This window comes from Macrotis lagotis, chromosome 2, assembly GCF_037893015.1.
Source record: "Macrotis lagotis isolate mMagLag1 chromosome 2, bilby.v1.9.chrom.fasta, whole genome shotgun sequence".
Taxonomy (NCBI): Eukaryota; Metazoa; Chordata; class Mammalia; order Peramelemorphia; family Peramelidae; genus Macrotis; species Macrotis lagotis.
This window is the reverse complement of record NC_133659.1, coordinates 72,440,227-72,465,084: the sequence shown is the minus strand read 5'-3', so window position 1 is coordinate 72,465,084 and position 24,858 is coordinate 72,440,227. Positions and strand designations below refer to the sequence as shown.

Below are 24,858 nucleotides of genomic sequence, written 5' to 3'. Positions count from 1 at the left end.
CTCTGTTCTATAGTATGAGGAGAGCTGGTCTGTCTCTACATCTTCTCCTCACCTTCCTCTCTGGGTAGGACCCACCCCTGACTCAGGAGTTCCTACCCTCTCCCCAGAAGTGCCCAGACTCTGACAACCCTGGGACCAAGCAGAAAGAGTACCAGCCTGAAGCTGCAGGCACTACTGCTATTTATTGTAGTATTTATGTATTTCTTAACCATTTAATATGTATAAAACTGCTACCATTTAAAAAAAAAGAAATATATCCAATAACAGAAAGGGGAGTGGTTTTGCTTCATTTTTGTATTCAGTAGGAAATCACAAATCAGTTAAAACATTTAAAATTAAAAAACACTTAATTGCTTTACAAACAAGATATATATATTATATATATATATATATATGTATGTATATATAGGATAAATAGGAAATCATCAAGAGAGGGAATAATTAACAGAGGAAGAATTAAAAAGTGTCAGGAAAGGCTTCATGTGAAAAAAAAATTTAGCTGGGACTTAAAATCAGAGAAACCAGGAAGAAAAGATGAGAAAGGAAAATATTTCAGACTAAGGGAAAGGAAAAGATCTTTTAGTGTTTTCTAATGAAATACTAATGTGGAGTTTTATAAATACATATTTCATTATATTAAAATGTCTGCTTTACAGGGGTTTTAGCTTAAATATTATATTCCAAAAAAGGGGTTTTCTAAATCTTTTGACATAATCAAGTAATTGAATTTTTCAAGTATAATTATAGCAATCATTTTCCCAATGTTGAACCATCCTTGCCTCCTTGATACAAATACAAATTGATCATGGTGAATAATTTCTTTTGACAGATTTTTATTTAAAACTTTTAAATTATACATTCACAACATTAGATAGGGAATATAAGCATCATTCTCTACTCTTTTTTTTAAACAAGAAAACCAAGTTCCATAGAGATTTAAAAGACTTATCTCAGGTCACATATAGCTCATATTAGAACCATAACTAGTCTATAATATATGACTCCCAAGTCCAGTAATTTGTCTATGATATAGTACAGTTCATTTATCAAATCTCAGTCTTGGGTCCCTACTATCCAATTTTCCATAGACTTAGTATACTTCTACTTACAATGTATCAGATATAACTTCATGAAAGGTGCTATTTGTATAAAAGAAAGATGTCACAGATATAGAAAAATCATGGAAGAAATTGTAGAAAGATTACTAGAATTAGCATTCTAGTTCCCTGACATACCACCTTTATGTTAGGGCTTCAGTTTTCAGCTTTGTAAAATTAGAGAATTAGATTCAATGATATCTAAAGTCCCTTCCAAATCTAGATGTTATCCTATGGCTTGAATGTGAAATGAAAAAAACAAAAGCAGAATAACGCAATATACTTGACTGTGAAAAACATTCAGGCCTAAGAAAATGGCTAATATTGGTTCCATAAGAAATGATGACCTCTAAAAACAGATTCCTACATGCTGTCAGGACTAATTGCTATGTTAGATGATTGTGCTTGAATAATATTTTCTTTAAGAAAATATTTATGTAAATATTTATGTAAAGGAAAACTATGGATTGGGGGAAGGAAAAGTGATTATGTAAAACTAAACATTTCAATTTTTTTTTTTAGGTTTTTGTAAGGCAAATGGGGTTAAGTGGCTTGCCCAAGGCCACACAGCTAGGTAATTATTAAGTGTCTGAGGCTGGATTTGAACTGGGGTACTCCTGACTCCAGGGCTGATGCTCTATCCACTGTGCCACCTAGCAACCCCTGGCATTTCAATTTTTAAAAGAAAGTTCCTTAGGCTTGGACTCTGTATTGGATTACAATTGTGATCTATTTAGGGTACCACAGTCATTTAGTCTTCTTGTTTTCTCATCTGCAAAATATCGTTGATAACTTGCAGTGCCCACCTAATAGGGTTGCTGTGGAGAAGGCATTTTCAAAATATGAATTTTATTCCTGCTTGTAACAACTTATATATCCAGCACCCACCTTGGATGATTTCTTAGTTTATGCAATAATGCAATCATTTCTTAAATGGGTAAGACCAAAAAGAAATTGTAAAAAAAATATAAAACTATCTTTTTTCTATTCTCCACTGAAATAATATCTAGCTTCCTTCTCCCTCCATGCCTATTTCTTTGACACTTACAAGGTTAACAAGTTTTCAGAAGTCATGGAATGTAAAGGTTTGAAAACTACTCTTTTTGAAATAATGTGATAGTTACTCAAGCATAAGTAAAAAGCTTTCCTTTGCACCTCATCCTACCTTAGAACAACCCTTGGAAATCATCTATTGCCAGATTACTTTTTTTCCATTTGATTTTTATCATTATCTTTTGTTTTCACATTACTTTCTTTTCTGAAGGTACTCTCTCCTCTTTCCCTAACCAATGAAGTTGTACCAAAGTATAAAAGGAGGGGGATTATTTTCTTTTCTGAAGGTACTCTCTCCTCTTTCCCTAACCAATGAAGTTGCACCAAAGTATAAAAGGAGGGGGGAAAAGGCAGTCCAGGTAAATAACACATAAATCATGTCTCAGAATCTGTGCATTTCAGTCATAAACTCTTGCCTCTGCAAAGAACAGAGGAATATATATTTTCTTATCTCTTCTTCAACCCCTAGTTTGGTGGTCATTATTATCACACAATGTCTTTTGGTGCTCTTTTTTTTTTTAGGTTTGTTTTTTTTTTTTTTGCAAGGCAAACAGGGTTAAGTGGCTTGCCCAAGGCCACACAGCTAGGTAATTATTAAGTGTCTGAGACCAGATTTGAACCCAGGTACTCCTGACTCCAGGGCCGGTGCTTTATCCACTGTGCCATTGGTGCTTTCTTTCCCTCTTAGTTGCTGTAGTTCCCTAGGGACAGCTAGGTAACACAGTGGAGCTAGTGGTGGACTGGCAGTCCAATCTGCATGCATTAGTTCTATGTGTCCAGATTTACCTCTTTCAGCCTCAGTTTTGTCATCTACAAAATGAAGATGATGGCAATACCTACTTCATTGGTGAGAATCAAAGAGATTGAAGAAGTGCTTTGGAAACCTTAAAAAACTTCATATATGCTATCTATTACGTTGCTTTCCTGGTTCTGCCTAATTAACTTTGCATCATTTCATATACAAAGATCTGAACACTTCCTAATAATAATTTGTTGTATTAATTGACTTCGTGAATATTCTATTTACACTATTTACCTGTATTGATGGTATGCTACCAAAGGTTTACTTGCAATACAGATAAATCTAAAAATACTATTAGGTCATATTTGATGGGTACTTTCTGACCTGAATCACCACAATACTGTCATCTTCACCCTCTCACAAGCATCCGTTTTTACTATTTACTCCCGTACACTTTTTTCTTTTTAAAATTTCAATTTTTATTTTATTTTTATTTCCATATTCCTTCCCTCTCCTCCTTCTTCCCCAATCTTCTCATTACAAAGGCAAGAAGTACAAAATCCATTACAAATATTAAATATCACTATTAGCTAGGTCCTTACAGGGCAGGGGACAAGGAAAAAAAAACAAGTAAGGAAGAAAAAAGCAAGGAAGAATGAAAACATGCTTCCATCAACTCTCTATCTGAAGGGAGACAATATTTTCCATTCTGAGTCCCTTGGTATTGTGGTGTTCTATTGATTAGACTTATTAAGTCTTTTTGTTATTTAAGCTGTTTATTTTTACAGTATAGCTGTACTATGTAAATTGTTCTCCTGGTTTTGCTCCCTTCACTGTGAATCAGTTCATTTTTAAGTCTTCCCAGGCCTTTCTGAAATCATTCCCCATTGCTCATTACTGTATTATACATTCATATGCCATAACTTTTTCAACCACTGCCCAAATGATGGACATCCATTCAGTTTCTAATTCTCTGCCACCATAAAAAGAGCTACTATAAATACATTTGTACTTATGGGGCCAGTTCCTTTTATTTTGATCTCTTTTTAGGTATAGCTCCAGTAATGGTACTGCTGGGTCAAAGAGTATATATAGTTAAACAGCTTTTTAGGCAGAATTCCAAGTAGCTTTTTAGAATGGTTAGACTATTGTACAGCTCTACCAACAGTGCAGTAGTGTACCTATTTTCACAATCACCCTCCAGAATTTCCTTCTGTCATTCCTTTCTGGATTTTCCATACCTTAATCAAACTCAATGGAGTGAAATGGTGGCCCAGAGTAGTTTTAAGTTGCATTTCTCTAATTATTAATAATTTTGAAACCTTTTTATGACTATTGATAGATTTTTCCTTCAAGAACTGCCTTTTCATATATATTTTTCAAATACTGCATATCTACTATTCAAGACTCCAAAAATTTATGATTTCATCAGTATGTATCTCCTAAAAGTATATTCTTTGGCCACTGACATTAATGAATCAGAGACCACTTTTGGTATTAAAAAGTTTTTGCTCTGATTTTTTAAAAGACTTACCTATTTACTGACAGACTAAGGCAAAAGGATAAGTACTTCACAGATTAATGAGATGTTTTGATTGATATTAAAATGTCTCCTCTAGAAAATAAAACAATTTTTCTTCAAATGTTTATCATTTAGTACCATCTGCTCCATCTTTAAAGGACAAATATTTTACCAACTACCTTTTATAATTTTTTAATCATCTCTTTACTTAGTATTCATTAATTATCTTCCCACTTCCATGTGAAAGGGAACACTCTTAGTCTTTAAATTCTATTAGAAATGTCAATCAGAATCAGTAGAGGGAACTCACCCACTGAAAGTTGACAAAACCATGTAATTACAAGGCCACAGCTTTAAAAAAAATACTTCCTTCTTCATATTGCCTTTGTGTATGACTCCAACCTTTTCCCAAACTGACAAAAATTACACTCCTCATCTCTATGATCACTGGAACCAATTCATCATTAAGATCAAATTAGAGGGGTGGCTAAGGTGGCTCAATGGATAAAGCACAGGCCCTGGAGTCAAGAGTACCTGGGTTCAAATCCAGTCTCAGACACTTAATAATTACCTAGCTGTGTGGCCTTGGGCAAGCCACTTAACCCCATTTGCCTTGCAAAAAAGAAACAAACCTAAAAAAAGATCAAATTAGAAACAAGACCATCTCTTTAAACTAAATCAAAATGCCTTAAGAAATGCTGTACCATTTTGTCAATTTGTCTCTCCTCAAAGGGAGAGGTAAAGTCAGGAGGTAAAGTGACACACAAAAAAAAAAAAAACAAAGAGAGTATCAAGGAGAAGAGGATGCCAACATTTCATCCTTTAGGATTTAGGATTGAGCATGAATGATAGAGGTTTCAATATACTAAAGTAAAATAGGATGGCATAGGATCATTTATAAATGTAGAGAAATTTACTTTGACAAGGAAAATCACCACCTCTTCCTGTAAAACAAGAGTAAAGGAAAAGATTGTAGTAAAAGTTTTCCCAGTGATGTGAGATAAGGACAAAAGAATAGATTCAATATTTTTCTATTAGAGAGTAAAGATAGAAAGAATCCACTAGTCCTTTCCTAGATGAAACCCAAAATTTAAAAATCCAAGGAATGACATAGCAAAAATCAAGAACCTTAATATCAAAGAAAAATACTCTTAAGCTTCCTGAAAGAAGCAGTTTAAATATTAAGGAACCAGTTAGGATGATAAAAATTCTGCTACCTCCAACTGTAAATAAAAGAACATATACATAAAAAATATACATATACATATACATATACATATACATATACATATACATATAACTTATCTTCCAAAGTTGAATATAATCCAACAAAGGAAAAAAGTGAAATTTTAAAGGCAAGGACAATTTTCAAGTATTGCTGGTTCTTATGATCTGGCCTGAGCAGAAATTTTGAATAGTGAGTATATTTGAATGCATTAGACTGTACAGATTGATCAAATATGCCATCCTATGTATTTGTGGAGGGAAAGTGATTGGGAAAAGGATTTAAACAGAGTGCCAGGCTGTTTCATATCTCTTGCAATAGAGGAAGTACTGCATCCATTTCAAATGATTAATTTTATATTAATGTAAAACAGTAGGGGCAGCTAGGTGGAGCAGTGGATAGAACATGGGCCCTAGAGTCAGGAGGATCTGGTTTCACAGTTGGCCTCAGACACTTAATAATTGCCTTAACTCCATTGCCTTAAATAAAATTTTTAAAAAAGAAAGAAAAAAGAAACTAGCAGGACATGAAAGCATTCTCTTACTGCTCAAGAAGTTCTGTCAAAAAGCTAACCAATTTTAAAAAAAATTAAGTGGAAACTGGCAAGAAAATAAAGAATAGAGGGCAGAAAAAAGAATAGAGGCCAAAGAATAGTTAATGAATAGGAAAACATAAAGGAAGGGGGGGAATAGAGGAAAGACTAAAGTAGAGTTTAGAAGGTAAAGAGAGAATATTTAAAAAAGAGAGACAACATGTCAACAACTACATACAACAAGCTGAATACAGGATATTTTGGAAATAATCTCAAAGGGGAGGTCTGAAGATCATTTCCTATGTTCTATATGGCTGTATATAGTCAAGGAGTAACACAAAGTCTTCCACAAAGTTGATTCTGCTCTGAGATGTTATTTGGTTATCCATACTAAGGAAAGAAGATAATAAGTAATCTATGACAGTAAAACAAGAGTCCTTTTTTTTTTTTTAGACTAGAGTCAGGGGTGAGGTATAGAGACAGTACAGTTTAAAAATTTCAAAAGGCATTGTTCAAAGATGCCTAAGTACATAAAAATACATTTGTATACACATACCCATAAACATACAAGTTGGGGAAATAAGTTTTATATGACCTTACACCACCACTTAAATTAAAAAAATATTTGAGGCAAACTATGTACCTTCCTTTGCCTACCACAGAAAACACTTAAATATTTGTTAAATTGAAGGAGGAATTCTTTCAAATTACTTTAGTAGACAGAGAGTTCCTAGAGACAAGGGAGGAAGGCAGCCAGAAGAGGATGACATGTCAAATGCCATATAATAGAAGGATGGGAGAAAAGGAGGAAAGAAGACAAAGAGGAAACACAAGAAGGGAAGATGTGCAGAAAAGAAAGGGGAGGGGAGGAAAGAAAGAAAAGGAAGAAGAAAAAATTGAAGAAAAAAGAAAGAAGAAAAACTCCTATAGTAAATAACTACGAATACCATGGCAATTGAAGCTATAAATTTACAAAACTTTAGAAATAAAGTTAAGGTTATTTGGCAAATAAGTGGAGCACACAGGCTAATTTGACTGATCGCCATAAATTAGTCTGAGACAAAAAAGTAAGAAGATAATGTGAGGGAGGGGAGGGAAAACCTGTCTAGTGGATATAACCAAATGTAATAAAAATGTCAAAGGAATAACAATTTTAAATTAAAGCAGTTATCCTTACAACCAGAATCTAAATTTTGCCATCAAGTTTTGTATTAACCATTTAAAATAAGGACTTTACTAAACAGCTATAAAAGTTAACTTATAAATTACGTTGGATTGAAAAAATGGGGCGGAGTTAGAATAATTAGAAATAGCCAGTGGCTAAACCTGGAAGGATTAACTAAGTGGCATAGAAGCCTAGCTCTTTATATAGACATCCCTACCCACAGCTTAGCCTGACATACTCCATACTGAGAAGAGGTGGGTGTGAGAAAGGTTACTGCCATCCATCACTTTGAAAATTAATAGCATGATAATAGTTAAGGGAATAAAGGTAGAGCACTGTGTGAACTTATGTCAAATACAATTCGCAACCAAAAAAGCGTAGGCAAAGTCCATTCATAACATTCTCTTCCCAAGGCCACCTACAAGTTAACTCATTATCCAAATGCCAAAGACAGCAGCATGCACACATTCTCAGCCAATAAGTCACTGCTATAAAAGCTGCATAAACATTTCCAGCCCAATCAGTTATTAATAATAGAATAAGACAGGAAAACAGTCACTGCATATCTCATGGATAACCAAAATGCAACAGCTCTGAAAGCAAAAAATGTAAAAATGTTTCCAACTTATTTTTAGAACATTTCAGGGAACAAAATATGTTGTTGTTTTTTTCTATATACATTTTAGGAGATCAAAAAATAGAAAATATAATCAGCTTAGATTTAGAGAGAAGGATAAGAGAATAATTGTAAAATATTAGTACTTAAAGTTGCATAAAGGTTTATAGCCTCCACTGTCATCAGTTTTAAAATCCTAATGTTAAAACCTTTCCACAACTCCTTGGAAGGATCTTGGAGGGAAAAATTAGAAGTTTATGCCATATTCCACTTCATAAAAAGTTATAAAAATAACTTTTTAAAAAACCTTTCTACTCTGAAGGCTATCTCATGAATTATTTAATACATTAAAAGTTGTGTATAAATTATACATAGTGCCTTATGATCTTCCCTCAAGGAATTTACAAAAGAACCAATAGACAAATGAGTAATATTTGCTCATTGAAACATTTGCTACAGCTATTGGAATGTAAAGAATTAACCATAAAGAAATAACCATTTCTTTTATTTCAAAAGAAATAAAAGTTATTTTTCCTTACTATCTTATGGAAAAATTCTAATTTGACAACTGATAATCACACTCACAGTAAAAAGTACATTCACAATTCTTATACCCCAGTTCAGTAAAGTAAAAAAATTTTGAAAATTATCTTAACAACTATTCATATTGAAAATGGAAAAATGAAGCACCTATTCAAGTTAATTATTCTCTATTTAAAATATTCTTTCTTAACATACACACATTCAGTTAAGAAACTTATTTTAACTTTCAAGTATTAAAAGGTAAGGGGGGCAGCTAAGTGGTGCAGTGGATAAAGCAGGGGCCCTGGAGTCAGGAGTACCTGGATTCAAATTCGGTCTCAGATACTTAATAATTACCTAGCTGTGTGGCCCTGGGCAAGCCACTTAACCCCATTTGCCTTGCAAAAACCTAATAAAAAAAAGCTAAGGGGGAGGGAGGGGGAAAAGAGGAACTAACAGAAGAAGCAGCAAAGAGAAAGGTGAAAGAAAAGGGAGAGGGGTTGGATACAAGGGGAAAACACACTGAAAGTGGTAGAATTCATAAACAAAATACTGGGGAATATGAATAAAGTGAAAAAAGGAGAGAAATATAAATAGAGGGAAGATAGCATGGAGGGCAATAAATAGTTAGTAATTATAACTTTGAATACGAATGGGATGAACTCATAGTAAGCGAATAGCAGACTAGATTGAAAACCAGAATCCTTCAATATGCTGCTTAAAAGAAACACCTCTGAAGCAGAGAGATACATACAGAGTAAAGGTAAAAGGTTGGAGCAAAATATATTTTGCTTCAGCTGAAGTGAAAAAAGCAAGGGCAGCGATCCACATTTCAGACAAAGCAGCTGCAAAAATAGATCTCATTAAAAGAGATATCATAGACAATAAAGCAATTTCAATACTAAAAATGTATGCACCAAGAGGTATAGCAACCAAATTCTTAGAGAAGAGGTTGAATGAGTTATAGGAAGACATAGACTCTACTGGTGGGAGACCTCAACCTCCCACTCTCAGATTTAGATAAATCTAACCATAAAATAAACAAGAAGGAAGTTAAGGAGGTAAATAGAATGTTAGAAAACCTAGACATGATAAACCTTTGGAAAAAGTTGAATGAGGACAAAAATATATTTTTTTTCCTGCAGTACATGGCTCTTAACACAAAAATTGATCATGTACTATGCCATAAAAACCTAATAATCAAATGCAGAAAGATAGAAATAGTGAATACATCCTTCTCAGATCATAATGCAATAAAAATCACAAGCAATAAGGGACCAGAGAGAGATAGACCTAAAACTAATTGGAAATTAAATGACCTAATTTTAAAGAATGAGTGGATCAAATAAATTATAGAAAGAATTAATGATTTCATGCTAGATGACAATAACGATACAACTTACCAAAACTTATGGGATACAGCCAAAGCAGCTGTCAGGGAATATATTATATCTTTAAATAGTTACATGAATAAGTTAGAGAAAGAAGAAATCAATGAACTAAAAATGCAATTTAAAAAATTAGAGAAAACAAATTAAAATATTCAATTAAATACTAAATTAGATATTCTAAAAATTAAAGGAGAAATTAATAAAATTGAAAGAAAACTATTGAGCTAATAAATAAAACCAAGAGTTGATTTTATGAAAAAAACAATAAAATTGATAAATCTATGGTTAATTTGATTAAAAAAATAGAGTAGAAAACCAAATTGCTAGTATAATAAATGAAAAAGGTGAACTCCCCACCAATAAAGAGAAAATTAAAAGTAACAATTCAGGATTATTTTGCCCAACTGTATGCCAATAAATTTGATTATCTAAGTGAAATGGATGAATATTTACAAAAAAATAAGTTGCCCAGGTTAAATGAAGAGGAAATTAAATTCCTAAATAACCCTATCTCAGAAAAAGAAATTCAACAAGCCATTACTGAACTCCCTAAGAAAAAATCTCCAGGGCAAGACAGATTCACAAGTGAATTCTATCAAACATTTATGAAACAATTGGTTTCAATTCTATATAAACTCTTTGGCAAATAGGTGAAAATGCAACTCTGCTTAACTCTTTCTTAGAAACCAATATGGTGCTGATACCTAAACCAGGAAGAGTCAAAACAGAGAAAGAAAATTACAGACCTATCTCCCTAATGAATATAGATGCAAAAATCTTAAATAAAATCTTAGCAAAGCAATTGCAGAAAGTTATCACTAGGAAAATACACTATGAGCAAGCAGGATTTATCCCAGGAATGCAGGGTCACTTCAACATTAAGAAAACTGTTAGTTTAATTGACTATATCAATAACAAACCTATCAGAAATTATACGATTATATCAATAGATGTTAAAAAAAAGTCTTTGACAAAATACAACACCCATTCCTACTAAAAACACTAGAGAGCATAGGAATGAATAGATTGTTCATTAGAATATAAGCAGTATTAATCTGAAACCATCAACAAGCATTATATGCAATGGGGATAAGCTAGTCATTCCCAATAAGAACAAGGGTGAAACAAGGATTCCCATAGTCACCAGTACTATTCAATACTGTGTTAGAAATGTTACTTTCAGCAATAAGAGAAGAAAAAGTAATAGAAGGAATTAGAATTGGGAAGGAAGAGACAAAACTCTCACTCTTTGCAGCTCAGATGATATGATGATATACCTTGAAAATCCTAAAAAATCATTTAAAAACTATAAATAATTAGCAACTTCATCAAAGTAGCAGGATATAAAATAAACCCTCATAAATCCTCAGCATTTCTATATATTACTAGCAAAATACAGCAGCAGGAAGAGCTAGAAAGAGAAATCCCATTCAAAATAACCTCAGACAATATAAAATATTTGGGAGTCTACCTGCCAAGGCAGACTCCGAAACTCTATCAAAACAACTACAAAACACTTCTCACACAAATAAAATCAGATTTGAAAACTAGGCAAATATCAACTGCTCATAGCTAGGCCAAGCTAATATAATAAAAATGATGATTCTATCTAAATTAAACTACTTATTTAGTGCCCTACCAATCAAAATTCAAAAAAATACTTTTAATGAGTTAGAAAAAATTGTAAGTGAATTCATACATATGGAAAAAATAAAAAGTCAAAAATTTCCAGGGACTTAATGAAAAAAGTGCAAAAGAAGGTAGCTTAGACCTATCAGATCTAAAACCATATTATAAAGCATCAGTCATCAAAACTGTCTGGTATTGGGCTAAGAAATAGAGTGGTGGACCAGTGGAATAGACTAGGTGCAAAAAAGGTAACAGGAAATAATTATAGTAATCTGCTGTTTGATAAACCCAAATAGTCCAACTTCTGGGATAAAAACTATTGGGGAAATTGGAAGTCAGTATGGCAGAAACTTGAATTAAACCAACATCTCACACCCTACTCCAAGATAAGATCAAAATGAATACAGGATTTGGAGATAAAAGACAATATTATAAGCAAACTAGGAGATGAAGGAATAGTTTACGTGTCACATCTATGGAAAGGGAAGCAGTTTATGACCAAGGAAAGATGGAGAACAACATTAAAAACAAACTAGATAATTTTGATTACATTAAATTAAGAAGCTTTTGCACAGACATAAGCCACTGTAACCTAGATCAAAAGAAATGTAGTAAATTGGGATACCATTTTGACAACTAGTATTTCTGACAAAGAACTCATTTCTAAAATATACAGAGAATTGAGATAAATTTTCAAAAGAACAAGCTATTCTCCAATTGACAAATGGTCAAAGGATATGCAAAGGCAATTTACAGATAAGGAAATCAAAGCTATCTACAGTCGTATGAAAAATTGCTCTAAATCATTACTTATTAGAGAAATGCAAATTAAAGCATCTCTGAGGTACCACCTCACATCTCTCAGACTGGCCAGTATGACCAGAAAGGACAACGATCAATGTTGAAAGGGATGTGGAAAATCTGGGACACTAATGCATTGTTGGTGGAGCTGTGAACTCATCCAATCTTTCTGGAGAGAAATTTGGAATTACACCCAAAGGGCAATAAAAATGTGCACACCCTTTGATCCAGCCATACCACTTACTGGATCTATACCCTGAAGAGATGATGAAAAAAGGGTAAAAACATCACTTGTACAAAAACATTCATAGCAGCCCTGTTTGTGGTGGAAAAGAATTGGAAACTGAATGAATGTTCATCAATTGCAGAATGGCTGAACAAATTGTGGTATATGTATGATATGGAACACTACTGTTCTATTAGAAATAGGAGGGATGGCAATTCAGAGAAACCTGGAAGGATTTGCATGAACTGATACTAAGCAAGATGAGCAGAACCAGAAGAATATCATACACCCTAAGAGCAACAAGGGGTGGATGATCAATTTTAATGTACTTGCTCATTCCATCAGTGCAACAATCAGGGGCAATTTTAGGATATCTGTGATGGAGAATACCATCTATATCCAGAGAAAGAATTGTGGAGTTTGATCAAAGACCAAAGACTATTACCTTTAATCCTAAAAATAAAAAGTTATCTTATTATGTAATTTTGCTATGAATTATATTTGATTTTTTCCTTAAGAATATGATTTCTCTCTCAACACATTCAAATTTAATCAATGTATAGCATGGAAACAATGTAAACACTATCAGACAGCCTTCTGTGGGGACGGGGGGGGAGGGAAGCAAGATTAAGTGAAAAATTGTAAAATTAAAAAAACAATTAAAAATATTCTTTCTTTACTTCCTCTAATCAAATACTTCACTGTGGCATGGGGGGGAGACCAAGTCAAAGAGTTCAAGGCTCTAGCAGTTTTAGGAAAGTTGAAATAAAGTATAGGTCCTAGTCATATGCTTATAGGTCTATCTGTTAAACCAGGAGGAATGGCCGTATTCCTTCTATTTGTATCCACAGTGGGTGCCTATTAAATTTTTGTTGATCAACTGACTGATTTACCAGCTTACTTTGGAGAATCTAAGACTTGGTATCATGTGAGTTGCAAGGTGATTAATTTTTGGTCAAAACAACATACAGGGGCGGCTAGATGGCGCAGTGGGTAGTGCACCTGCCCTGGAGTCAGGAGTACCTGAGTTCAAATACGGCCTCAAACACTTAATAATTACCTAGCTGTGTGGCCTTAGGCAAGCCACTTAACCTTATTTGCCTTGCAAAAGCCTAAAAAAACAACAACACAATATACAAAGTCTACTAAGTCATGATCATAAAAGTTCAAATTTGTATTACCACATGAAAATTTACAAAATGTGGTTTTCTCAGAAAAGACAGATAAATTACAAGATAGTTATCACAAGTATTATTATCTCTATTTGCAGATGAGATTAAAAGATACAAAATGATTTGTCAAGTATCACACAGTTTTTGTACCAGTTGAGATTTGAACCAAATTCTCTGGTTCCAAATCAAGTACTCTTTCCACTATACAATCCTATCATCATCATCATCATTATCATCATTAGAACTGATATTCAGTTCAGTAAACAAGGATAGAATAACTACATTCACAAAATCACTTAGAACTTTGTCCCTAAACTTAAGTTCTTAATTAAGGAGGTCTCATAAAATTGAGTTCCTCTGATAATTTAAGAGAAAAAAATTAAATCTGTTTTTAAGTACAAAGGAAGGAAGAGAACTGATTGGGTTAAAAAAAAGATGGGATTCTGAATGCAGAGCAAAGGATTTTTTTTTCAATTTATTCTTTCTTGTGGTTATTTTTTCCTATTTACTGTTTCTCCTATAACAGACTAATATGAAAATGTGTCATATGATAGCACACATATAAACTGAAACATACTGCCTACCATTTGAAAGGCAAGGGGGCAAGAGAAAAATTTGGAACTTGATTTTGCAAAAGTGAATGCTAAAATTTCCACATGTAAATGTAATTGAGGAAAAAAATATTAAAAATTAATTGTTTTCTTCTAAATTCTATATAGTTTTCCAAACTCCTTTAACTTTTGGAGACACTTTATTCTCTTAAATGGGTCAGATTAAAAAACAATACAGATACAGATTCAAATTATCTATTTTTCAATTAGGTTATTTTGCATTTGACATGAGCACTGCTAGTAAAGTTTATATAGAATAATTTGCTTTCCACTGAAAGTTGGCTGTGAAGAATAGGTACATTTAAAATCATGGAACATCAGAGTTGGAAGGAACCTAGAAGAAAATGTTCTATAAAACTGCCAAGTTCTTAGGAGATATTGGTCCAAATCCTGCAAAGATCAAACATTCCAAATACCCATTTAACAGATGAAGAAACTCAAGTCAACAGAAGGAAAAGAAGAAATCTGCCCTAGATCACATCATGAATCAGTGGCACAGCTTGGGTAAGGAGCCAGGACTCCTGAGTGCCAGGGCAATTGACTTCAAAAATTACTGAGATATTCTTTGCATACTCAGTAATAAATGAACTTAGTCACTTCAAAATGGAATACTATATAAATGAATTACCACACACAGGGACACTTTTATGAAACTGAGCTTAAATTTTACTTTATTTCACAAAACCATAGTTCCTTAAAAAATAAAACCATTTAATTATAGATAGAAGCTGGTCATTGATTCTCCATGAGACTGAAATCTAGGTAAAGTTAAGAAAGAGGGATAGTCCTTGGAAGAAGTTGGGTGAAAAAAAATAGTCTTCTGACAACTTTTGAAAGTAGCTTTGTTTTAAGCTATTTGAGCAAAACATTCTTTAAAACAATATTTCTCAATTAGAGGTCTGTTGTAAATCTTTATCAGAGTGCTTGCTACTGAGTGAATGCTTGATGTCTCTGACCTAGAATACTGAAAGGTTTAATGACTTGCCCAAAGTCACACAGGGTAGTATGCAGGATTTAAAACTATAAATCTGGGGGTGGCTAGGTGGAGTAGTGGATAAAGCACTGCCCTGGAGTCAGGAGTACCTGGGTTCAAATATGGTCTCAGAAACTTAATAATTACCTAGCTGTGTGGCCTTGGGCAAGCCACTTAACCCCATTTGCCTTGCAAAAACCTAAAAAAAAAACCAAACCTATAAATCTTCCTTGTTTCAAGAACAATCAGCTCCCTCTCTCCAGGATCTCAAACTACCATGATAAGAGCATTCTGTGAAATGTAAACTGAATTGCACTGAAGAAAAGTCATATTATACAAACCTACCCAATGAGAAACAAACCCACCAAACTGTCCTATCGGTTGTTTCTACAAGAAATATATGCTTTATATCAAACATAAAGGAAGTATCATTAAATAACAGTTTTGTAGTTTATACAGCATATCTCTTACTTGTAAAACACATTGAATTAGAGATAATTACATTGATTTGAAGTAGTCCCTCTAATAATCTCTATATAAAAATGACAACCCTTGGAATTTTATCCCTGCTTGAGGAAGATAAACAGAATATTAACTTATAATTTCTCTTATACTTTTATACTCACTCACATGAAGTTTTTAATTAAAAATCTTAATTGTCTTCTTTAGTTATAAGGAAACGTAGAGTGAAATGTAGAGTTAATGAAAAATCAAAGACCAACAAGAATTTTAAAGGTACAGAGAGTCAACCATGGTAGCTCACAGAGATTGTCACCTCAGTAGACCAGGTGGATTACTCAAACACTGATAATAATAGCTAACATTTAGATTTTTTTAAAAAAAGAGATCTTTACAGTATGCAAGATTAAACCAAGAATTCTACTCTGGTTTCCAGGCCCATCCAATCTTTTGTTCCATTTTCATATTTGTAGTGAGATATTCTTAAATGCAATGCAAGCTTCTTTGTCCTTAAACTAACCTTTCTACCAAAGAGCAAAAAGTTAGGGAATACAAGTTCAGGAAATCCTAATTTTGCAGATGAAAGTTACTCAAAAGCAGTCAAAAGAACACACAAATAGTACAATATCTGTTTTCCAAAGAGGCTTTCTTATTTCTCCTTTAGCAACCCAGAACACTAACTCTGAAAATCATATTCCTGGGTAAAATCAAAGGCAATTTTCTCTTGGTAATCTTTCAAGTACATTAGCACAACACATCAACTTCAAATACAAGAAGTTAAAACTTCATTCTCTGGTATATTTTCTTCTTCACTCAACATATTATAGTCATAGCCAATGGGATTTAACGTTATTATGCTAGTAATACGCTAGTAACCTAGTCACACCAAGATTGAGCATTCTTTGACTTAAATCAACTTCAGATTTTATTTTACTACTTGAAGAAATTAGCTAATTTTCCACATCTTGAGAATCTGCTCTCTGAAATACAGCGCCCAAAATTTCAAAGAGCAATTAGAGTAAGTATATAATAGCTTTAAAAGATTGTAATACTTATACAATGCTTGTAACTGATACTAACTTAAGTAATAGTTGTATCTATCTACTACTGCAATGAAGTAGAGAAACTCTGAGTTGGAGAAACGTTGTAACCCTTTTGTATGGGAAACAAATCTTGTGGTTAAAATTTCCTGACTCTGTACTAGCTTTTTAAAAAGCCCCTCAGGGTATCTCTAGCTGGACTTAGTGGGTGGTCTCATAGCTGACCTCAGTCATGCCCTGGGGGCAGGTGCTGCAGGTGCCACTCAAGGGCAGTAAAATTTGACCTTACACCAAGTGTTAGTTAAGCCCGCCTTTCAAGTATGTTCAGTAGACTAAGGAATGGCACATTCCTTAAACAGTGCCTGTTCCACCCACCACAGAAATGTATTTGAGCAGGTTCTGCTCCTGCTTGCCTCTTTTTCTCTGACTCAGCAGGGCTCCTGCTCCATTCCCTTCTCCAGGCTAGATCCAGGTTGATCTAAGTCCAGTCACAGCCTCCTTTCCTTTTCTTGACCAGGGTCTCTCTATTCTCCCCAGCTCAACTCTATTACCTTTTCAGAAACTCACCTTCTTTACCTCATTAAAGTAACTAAACTTGATTTCCCCATAATTGCTCTCCCTCATTAGGGATCAATCGTTTCCTGCCCTCAGTTTAGCTGTTCTTTACCTCAGCTTCTGCTAATCAAACTATCCTTTAAATCTCTCTTTCCCTTTAGGTCCCAGAATACCGTCTTACTGCTTATCCAAGGAACCTCACTTGTGAATTTTTTGTAGTAACTTGTAAATCTTTTGTGCAACCTGTGAATTAAAGCCTAAGCATTTCTTACCTCCGAGTCAGAGGGATTGGGAATTTCAACACTCAAACAAACCACAGCTTTCTCCCTCTTGGATCTCCCCACCCCAGTTGTTCTGGCAACAGTAACAGAGTGATTTCTGGAACATGGCTAAAGATATAGGAAAGAAGGGCCCTTTATAAGGAAAGAAATACATTAAACAAGAACTGTTCAGTTATTTTCAGTCATGTTCAAGTCTTTTGCAACCTCCATTTGGAGTTTTCTTAGCAAAGATGAGGCCATAGGGTTAAATGACTTGTCCAGGATCAAACAGCTAGTAAATGTCTGTGGTCAGCTTTAAACTCAAGAAGAGGAGTCTTCCTAAATCCAGACCCAGGATAAAATCCACTGTACCACCTTGCTGCCCCAAACAAGAGCTAGTAAGAATGTATTTTCTATGTCCTTTTTCTTTAAAGCTGATTTTTTTATTATAAATTATATGTAATAATGTAAAAGTTAGTCTTACAAATGTTGAATAAAAATCATGTCTTAAAAAACGAATATATTTTATTAGTCATACAAATGGAGTCAAAAAGGTTTAAAACTGAAAAGGAAGGGGAAGGGGGAAAAATCACTAACATATATCAACCAAGGAAGTTTCCATAAAGTCTTACTCAAATAAAAAGAATAACAGTAGATGCCCAGAAATTAATCAGAGAGAAAAATCAAGTAAGGAGTAGGCGATAAAATCCATAACTTCAGATATCTAGTAAGAAATGCCCAAATTATGGACAATAACATGTTTGAAATCCTAATGCAAGGATGAAAATTTTATCTCACAGGTACTATTATGAATAATTTGGTGGAACCCAACACATGAATATACTTTATTCAAAAACAATGAGATTGGGGGGGGGCATAATATTATATATTAAGAACATATAAGGGCAGCTAGGTGGTGCAGTTGAAAGAGCACCGCCCCAGAGTCAGGACTACCTGAGTTCAAATCCAGTCTCAGACACTAATTACCCAGATATGTGGCCTTGGGTAAGTCACTTAACCTCATTGCCTTGTAAAAAAAAAGAACATATAAGTAAATCCAAGGATCAGATGAGAAATACAGTAAAGATCATGTAACTGAATATCAACAGAGGTAGAAATAGATTAACTACCACTTACCACCTTAGATAGAAAGAAGACAAGTAGAACTAATAGAGCAAAAGAAGAAAGGTGTGAGGGTAGTTATGGAGCACTTCAACTTTGCAAAAATCTAATGGCTTCTCTTTGCCCAAAGAGAATTAGCAGGCAGCTGATTCTTGCTCAACCTGCCTTTAATGAATGATAGCTTCATCCGACACAAAGTAAAGAAATCAGTCAGGGATTCTACAACATGGAGGAGTTTGTCCAAATGGCTTCTGATGTTCCTTCCAGACATATAATCATATAGAAATGTCAGAAAGACTGGATGTAAGCTTTAAGTATCTTACAAAAATGTATGTAAGAAATGCATGTAATCTTAAGAGGTAAAAAACCCAAAACCTACCAGGAAATGGCAACTCACTTAAAATTCCTAACTTTTGACACTAGGAAGCAATAATAATAAATAGGGTAAAATTCAAGAGGAAAGAGAATCGTAGTATCTCACAATATCTGCAGCAGTACCCCTTTTTTTGGACCAGAAGGAAGTCAAAGGATTGAATTTCAACAAGAAAGGTTCATCTTCAAATTCTATAATATTTAAGCTAGAAGAAATCTGTTTTTTAAAATAATCAGAAAGTTAAATAATAATCAAGCAGCTGATAGACCTGTGAAATTTTTTTTAATGAGTGTCCTCTTTGGTTTTCTATTTAGACATGTCCATTAATTTCTTACAACCTTTCAGTGGGCTACAACTTCCCTCTTGACAAATACAACATACAAAACACAAATAATACCAAAAAAAGAAAAATATAAAATAATATTTTATTGCAAAGAAGAAAATTGCTAAGCTAAAATCAGAATTGAAGTCAGAATCATATTACACAACAAGAAAATCCTAGGCAACTAGTTTCATATTCTGGATCCCATCTGGCAAAATCCTTTATTATTTTAATAAAAATGACTGAGGAGTATTTTACAATTCTAGAAGTAATGCAAGCTTCTCCCACAGACTGAAAAGCTTTAAAAGAAATATTTAAATGTTTACTCTTTTTCCTGTTTATCTTACACAAATCCAACTAAATCTTACAACTATCTTACAGCAATCCAACTAAAGAACTCCTCTTTTGGGGGTGGATAGGTGGCCCAGTGGATAGAGCACCAGCCCTGAAGTCAGGAGGACCTGAGTTCAAATCCGACCTCAGACACTTTATCAGTACCTAGCTGTGTGACCTTGGGCAAGTCATTTAACCCCACTGCCTTGAAAAAAATTAAAAAGAACTCTTTATCACTGTGTCTTGACTTTGTCTCTCTCTTTTTTCCCCCTCCTATTCCCTCCCCACCTCCCTTTCTCTCTTTCTGGAGCTGATTGGTTTTTACTATCCTCCAGAGAAGATCAATGGTCTTGACATTTCATAGGCACAAAATCAATCCCAAATTGAAATCTCCAATTTCCAGGTCATTTAAATATAAAATATCAATGTGGAAATGTATATGGACTTGTCCATGAATCAAAATTATTCTTTCATCTTGTAATTCATAGATAATAATTTCTAAGGAATTACAAAATGATGCTTTAAACTCTTTAAACAGAATATAACCCAAGCTAAAAAAAAATTTTATAGCATCTTACTTCAAAGAACTTAGGAGAATTTATTTAATATCTCTTAATTCTTATAAGATTCTTTGTGGAGTTTTTCACCACAATGAATGTTAAAATGCCATAATAATCCATTCACCCCTGTCTTGACCCACCAAATCCTTCTTAATCTCATTAATACAAGAACTATCAAATAATACTAAAGGATAACAATAGTTGGGAAATTCAAAGGAAAAAAATGATCCCAAACTTACCTTTATCTGGGACAGGTCAGTTAACCCAGTGATAAGAGTATACTAAACAGAATCAGAAAGACTTGGGATCTAACTTATGACCTTGGACAAATCAACTTAATCCTGTGAGCCTCAGTTTCTCACTATAATAGGAGATGGAGAATTTCCTTCTCCAAACCACTCCACTATCTTTGCCAAGAAAATCCCCAAAAGGGTCACCTTGACTGAAACAAATGAACAAAACAAATCCCTTTATTTACCTATTTTATGCATACCAGGTATTACAAAAAGGTTTCTAAAAAATCTGATGCTGCATTTTTATTTTATTGAGGAAGAAAGGCAGCTTCTACCTGGGATCTATGAGAAATATAAATAAATCATATAAAATATGATATACAATGAGTCAAATTTTGCAAGTTCTACTGAGTGACAAATGCTAAGAATTTTTGTCCCTTGCAAAATATGGGGGATTAAAAGCCTAACAGTTAAGAAAATTTAACTATATTGTTTTAAGATTAAGTAACCTCCTCCACACTTGCAAATTTGTCCCATTGCTAACAGTGCTGCCAGGTTTACTTATGGCTCAAACAATTTGACAAATATGATCCTGTAAAGCCAGATGGCAGGTTTTTTTTTTTATTTCATGCCCTGCTATGTTGAGATGAGAAAGAAACCAAAGCACAAGAAAGTGAGCCAAATGCCAAAGGCATGCTTGTTAATTGGTGGGCTCTGGAAGGAAGAGAAAAGGGGGAGGAAGAAAGGTGGAGAGCAAACACTGAGCACCACCAATTATTTTAAGTAAGATTTCACACTCTTTCCTCCAGTCAAAGCTTTCCAAAAATATTACATGAAGTTCTGAATTGTAATGAATAAGCTTTCCTACCCTATCACTACCACCACAAAAGTATATAAGTAATAATAAATGAGAGCCAGCATTTCAAAATTTTTTGCATTTTACATAAATTCTCTTATTTGAATTAAGTCAACAAGCACTTATTACAAACCAGTTACAACGCTGAGTGGGAATACCAAGAAAGGCAAAAAAACAAAAAAAAATCATCCTTCCTCTCAGGGATCTTACTGTCTAATAGGGGAAGACAATATACAAACTATCTCTTATAAGCAAAATAAAGGAAGGAAAAATAGAGATAAACTCAAAAGGGAAGGCATTCAGAATAAGGAGGGAAGGTAAAGTTTCTTGCAAAAGTTAGGGTTTTAGCTGAGACTTAAAAGGAACCCAGGAGGTAGAAAGAAGAGAGAGAAGAAATCAGGAAAAGTAAAAGTACTGAGTACCTCCTGTGTACCAGGCTAGGAGTCAGAAAGACCTGAGTTTAAATCTGACCTCAGACCAGATTAAATCTGGTCTCACCACTAGCTGGGTAACCCTGGGCAAGTTTGCTGTTTGCCTTCATCTATAAAATGATCTGGAGAAAGGAAGGCAAACCATTCCAGCATCAAGAAAACCCCAAATGGGGGTCACAGAGAACTGGGACACAACTGAAAGCAACCAAGCAACAAAAAAGAGCCAGTTCCTGTGTTAACACTTTATAAATATTATATGATTTAATCCTGAATAGCTGATGAAGCTATCTAGAATCCAGAAGTAGAGAGTCTTATTTGAGGAATCAAGAAAGTCAGGGTCACTGAATTATAAAGGATACAAAGAACACTAGGAAGGCAGAAAATGGTTAGAATGGGAAAATCTTTAAACACCAAACAGCAAGTAATCCTGCAAGTAATAAGAGAGTTGCTGGAATTAATGGAACAAGGGAATGGTATAGTCTGATTTGCACTTCAGGAATACCTATTTGACAGCTGAATGAAAGAGTATCTAGAGTGAATAAAGACTGTAAGTGAAGAGACCAACCAGAAGGCTCCTGCAAAGGCCAAGCATGAGATGGTAAGAGATCAGGGGTGAGGGTGGTGTCAGAGGAAACAAAGGGACATCTCATTGAGATGTTGTGAACCTAGAATAGACAGAACTTGGCGGTTAATTCTAAGTGGGGAGAATGGTGAGAGTGAGAAGTCAAGCAGGGAGTGCCTGGGAGGTTGGTAACATCTGATACAATAATTAGGAAGTTGGGAAGAGGTGACTGTTTGAAGGACAATTCGGTTAGTTTGGGAGATGTTGAGTTTAGATTATCTATGAGATATCTAGTTTGAAATGTCCAACAGGTGACTGAAGTTGGAGTTGGTGGGTAAGAGGTTAAACATGGATTAATAGATCCAAGAATCACCTGAATAGAAACAGTAACTGAATCCATGGATGCTGCTGAGTTTCTACAGTGACAGGGCCTTCATTGATGTAAAGACAATTCACAAGACATTCATCTCACAACTCTGGGAATTACAATTGTCCCCCATTGGCAGCACTCTCTCTTCATCTTTACTTTCTCTCTTCATTGGCTTCCTTTCAGTCTTAGCTAATGTCCTACTTTCTGTGAGAATACTTCCCCAGGCCTCCTCTTTAGTGCCTTACCATTGAGATCATCTTCAATTTTCCTATATGTGTCTGTGTGTGTGTGTGTGTGTGTGTGTGTGTATACATACATGTGTGTGTGTGTATCTTGTTTGAACCTAGCTGTATGCTGTCTGCCCCATTAGACTGTAAGTTTCTAGAGACTTGTAATTGTTTTGTTTTGTTTTTCCCTTTCCCTTTATCCCTGGCCCTTAGAACAATGTGTGACACAGAGAAAGCACTTAAAAAATTCTTTCTGACTTGACATCAAATTTACTACCAACTTTTCACAATTTTAAGGTTTTTGATCAGTTATCAGTTATTATGTGATAGTCATCACTGCTTAACATTTCTTAAGCAATTATAAAATAGTGGTACTGTTTTGATTCCCTGAGAAAAATAAGAGTAAATTTGTTTTAATTCCCCACTTGGGGAATTAAATTCCCCATATTGCTATTCTACATAAGAACACTCTTTGGTTATTACATTTCTGACAGGAACACAATTCCATCGGTAGCATGGAATGGTTTGTTAATGGTTTTTTTCTTTTTGCAAGGCAATGGTGTTAAGTGGCTTGCCCAAAGCCACACAATTAAGTGTCTGAGGCTGAATTTGAACTCAGGTACTTCTGACTCTAGGGCCGATGCTCTATCCACTGTGCCACCTAGCCAGTCCCCACAATTTGTTTTTTAAAATCATAATCAGTACTTCAGCAGTCACACACACAAATATTAGGTTCATTTTCCTATAAATCATTTTAGCAATATTTGGAAGGTCATTCTGCACCAAAATAAACAGAAGCAAAAAAATGGCATTAGTCTGCCTTCTTTGCATCATTTATCACCTACCCATCCATCCAAAATACCAGTCATATCCATTCTTTAATCATCCTCAGTGGTCTTTTGGAGTCTTTTGTTGTTCACAGACTTCAAAATAAGCCTCAAAATCATTCCTGACATTCTTATAGGACTATACTATTCTTTTATATTCATCTTCTTGACCTCCATTTTTTGTCTTTTTTAAAAAATCTGAGCCTACTCATTATTTTCCTATGAAATTCTTTTTAGATACTTCCTTTTTTCCCTCCTCACTGAGGCAGGTAGGTGGCATAATGGATAGGAAGACCTGAGTTCAGATGTGATCTCAGAGACAATTCCTAGCTGTGAAAACATCAGTTTGCCTCAGTTTCCTCAAATGTAAAATAGCACTCCCTTTCCAAGCTGATGTGAGGATCAAGCAAGATAACATTTGTAAAATTAGCAGGGGCTGGTGCTTAATAAATACTGGTCTATTCATTAGAAACATTTCTCCTTTTGTCATAAAAAGTTCATTTTTCAGAGTATTCTAACTTTGACACAAATTTCCCTCTAGAACTCTAGGCAATGGAATCCTCAGAAAAAAAAAAAGTCTAGAGTACACATCAGTCTATGCTCTGCTTATCCCTCAAGAATTCTAAAATATCATGTTTATTTCTTTCCTAAAGTTCCTGTCATTTCTACTTTGGAGTTCCCTTTACTCGAGCTTCCCTTTGAAAAGTGAAATGACTAAAAAGGAAGTCAATAATGTTTCTACTGCTCTGTTTTTTGCAGAGACTGCACTCTAGCACATTTCTGGATAGTGAAAATCCTCAATCATGCCTCAATATATAAAATAAAGCTTCTGGGTCAGTTTTCACTTTGCATAAAGAATTCATCTTTCTTTCCTATAGCCAAAGACTCCTCTAAAACAAGATCTCTTCTGTTCCACTCCCCTTTCCACATTGATCCAATCCTAAATGTTATTCAGTGTTATATAGTGGAGATCCTCCATTTATTCTTCTCAAAATCCAAAACTATGTCACTTCTTTTCACAATTCTATTCTTTCTGAAGAACTATCTTTCC

General features: G+C 34.3%; 1 protein-coding gene across 5 annotated transcripts in view; it reads right to left on the bottom strand.

Moving 5' to 3' along the window:
- The window catches only part of RASAL2 (RAS protein activator like 2), a 317,365-nt gene that overhangs the window by 256,758 nt on the left and 35,749 nt on the right, over window positions 1-24,858 (bottom strand). The window lies entirely within an intron of this gene.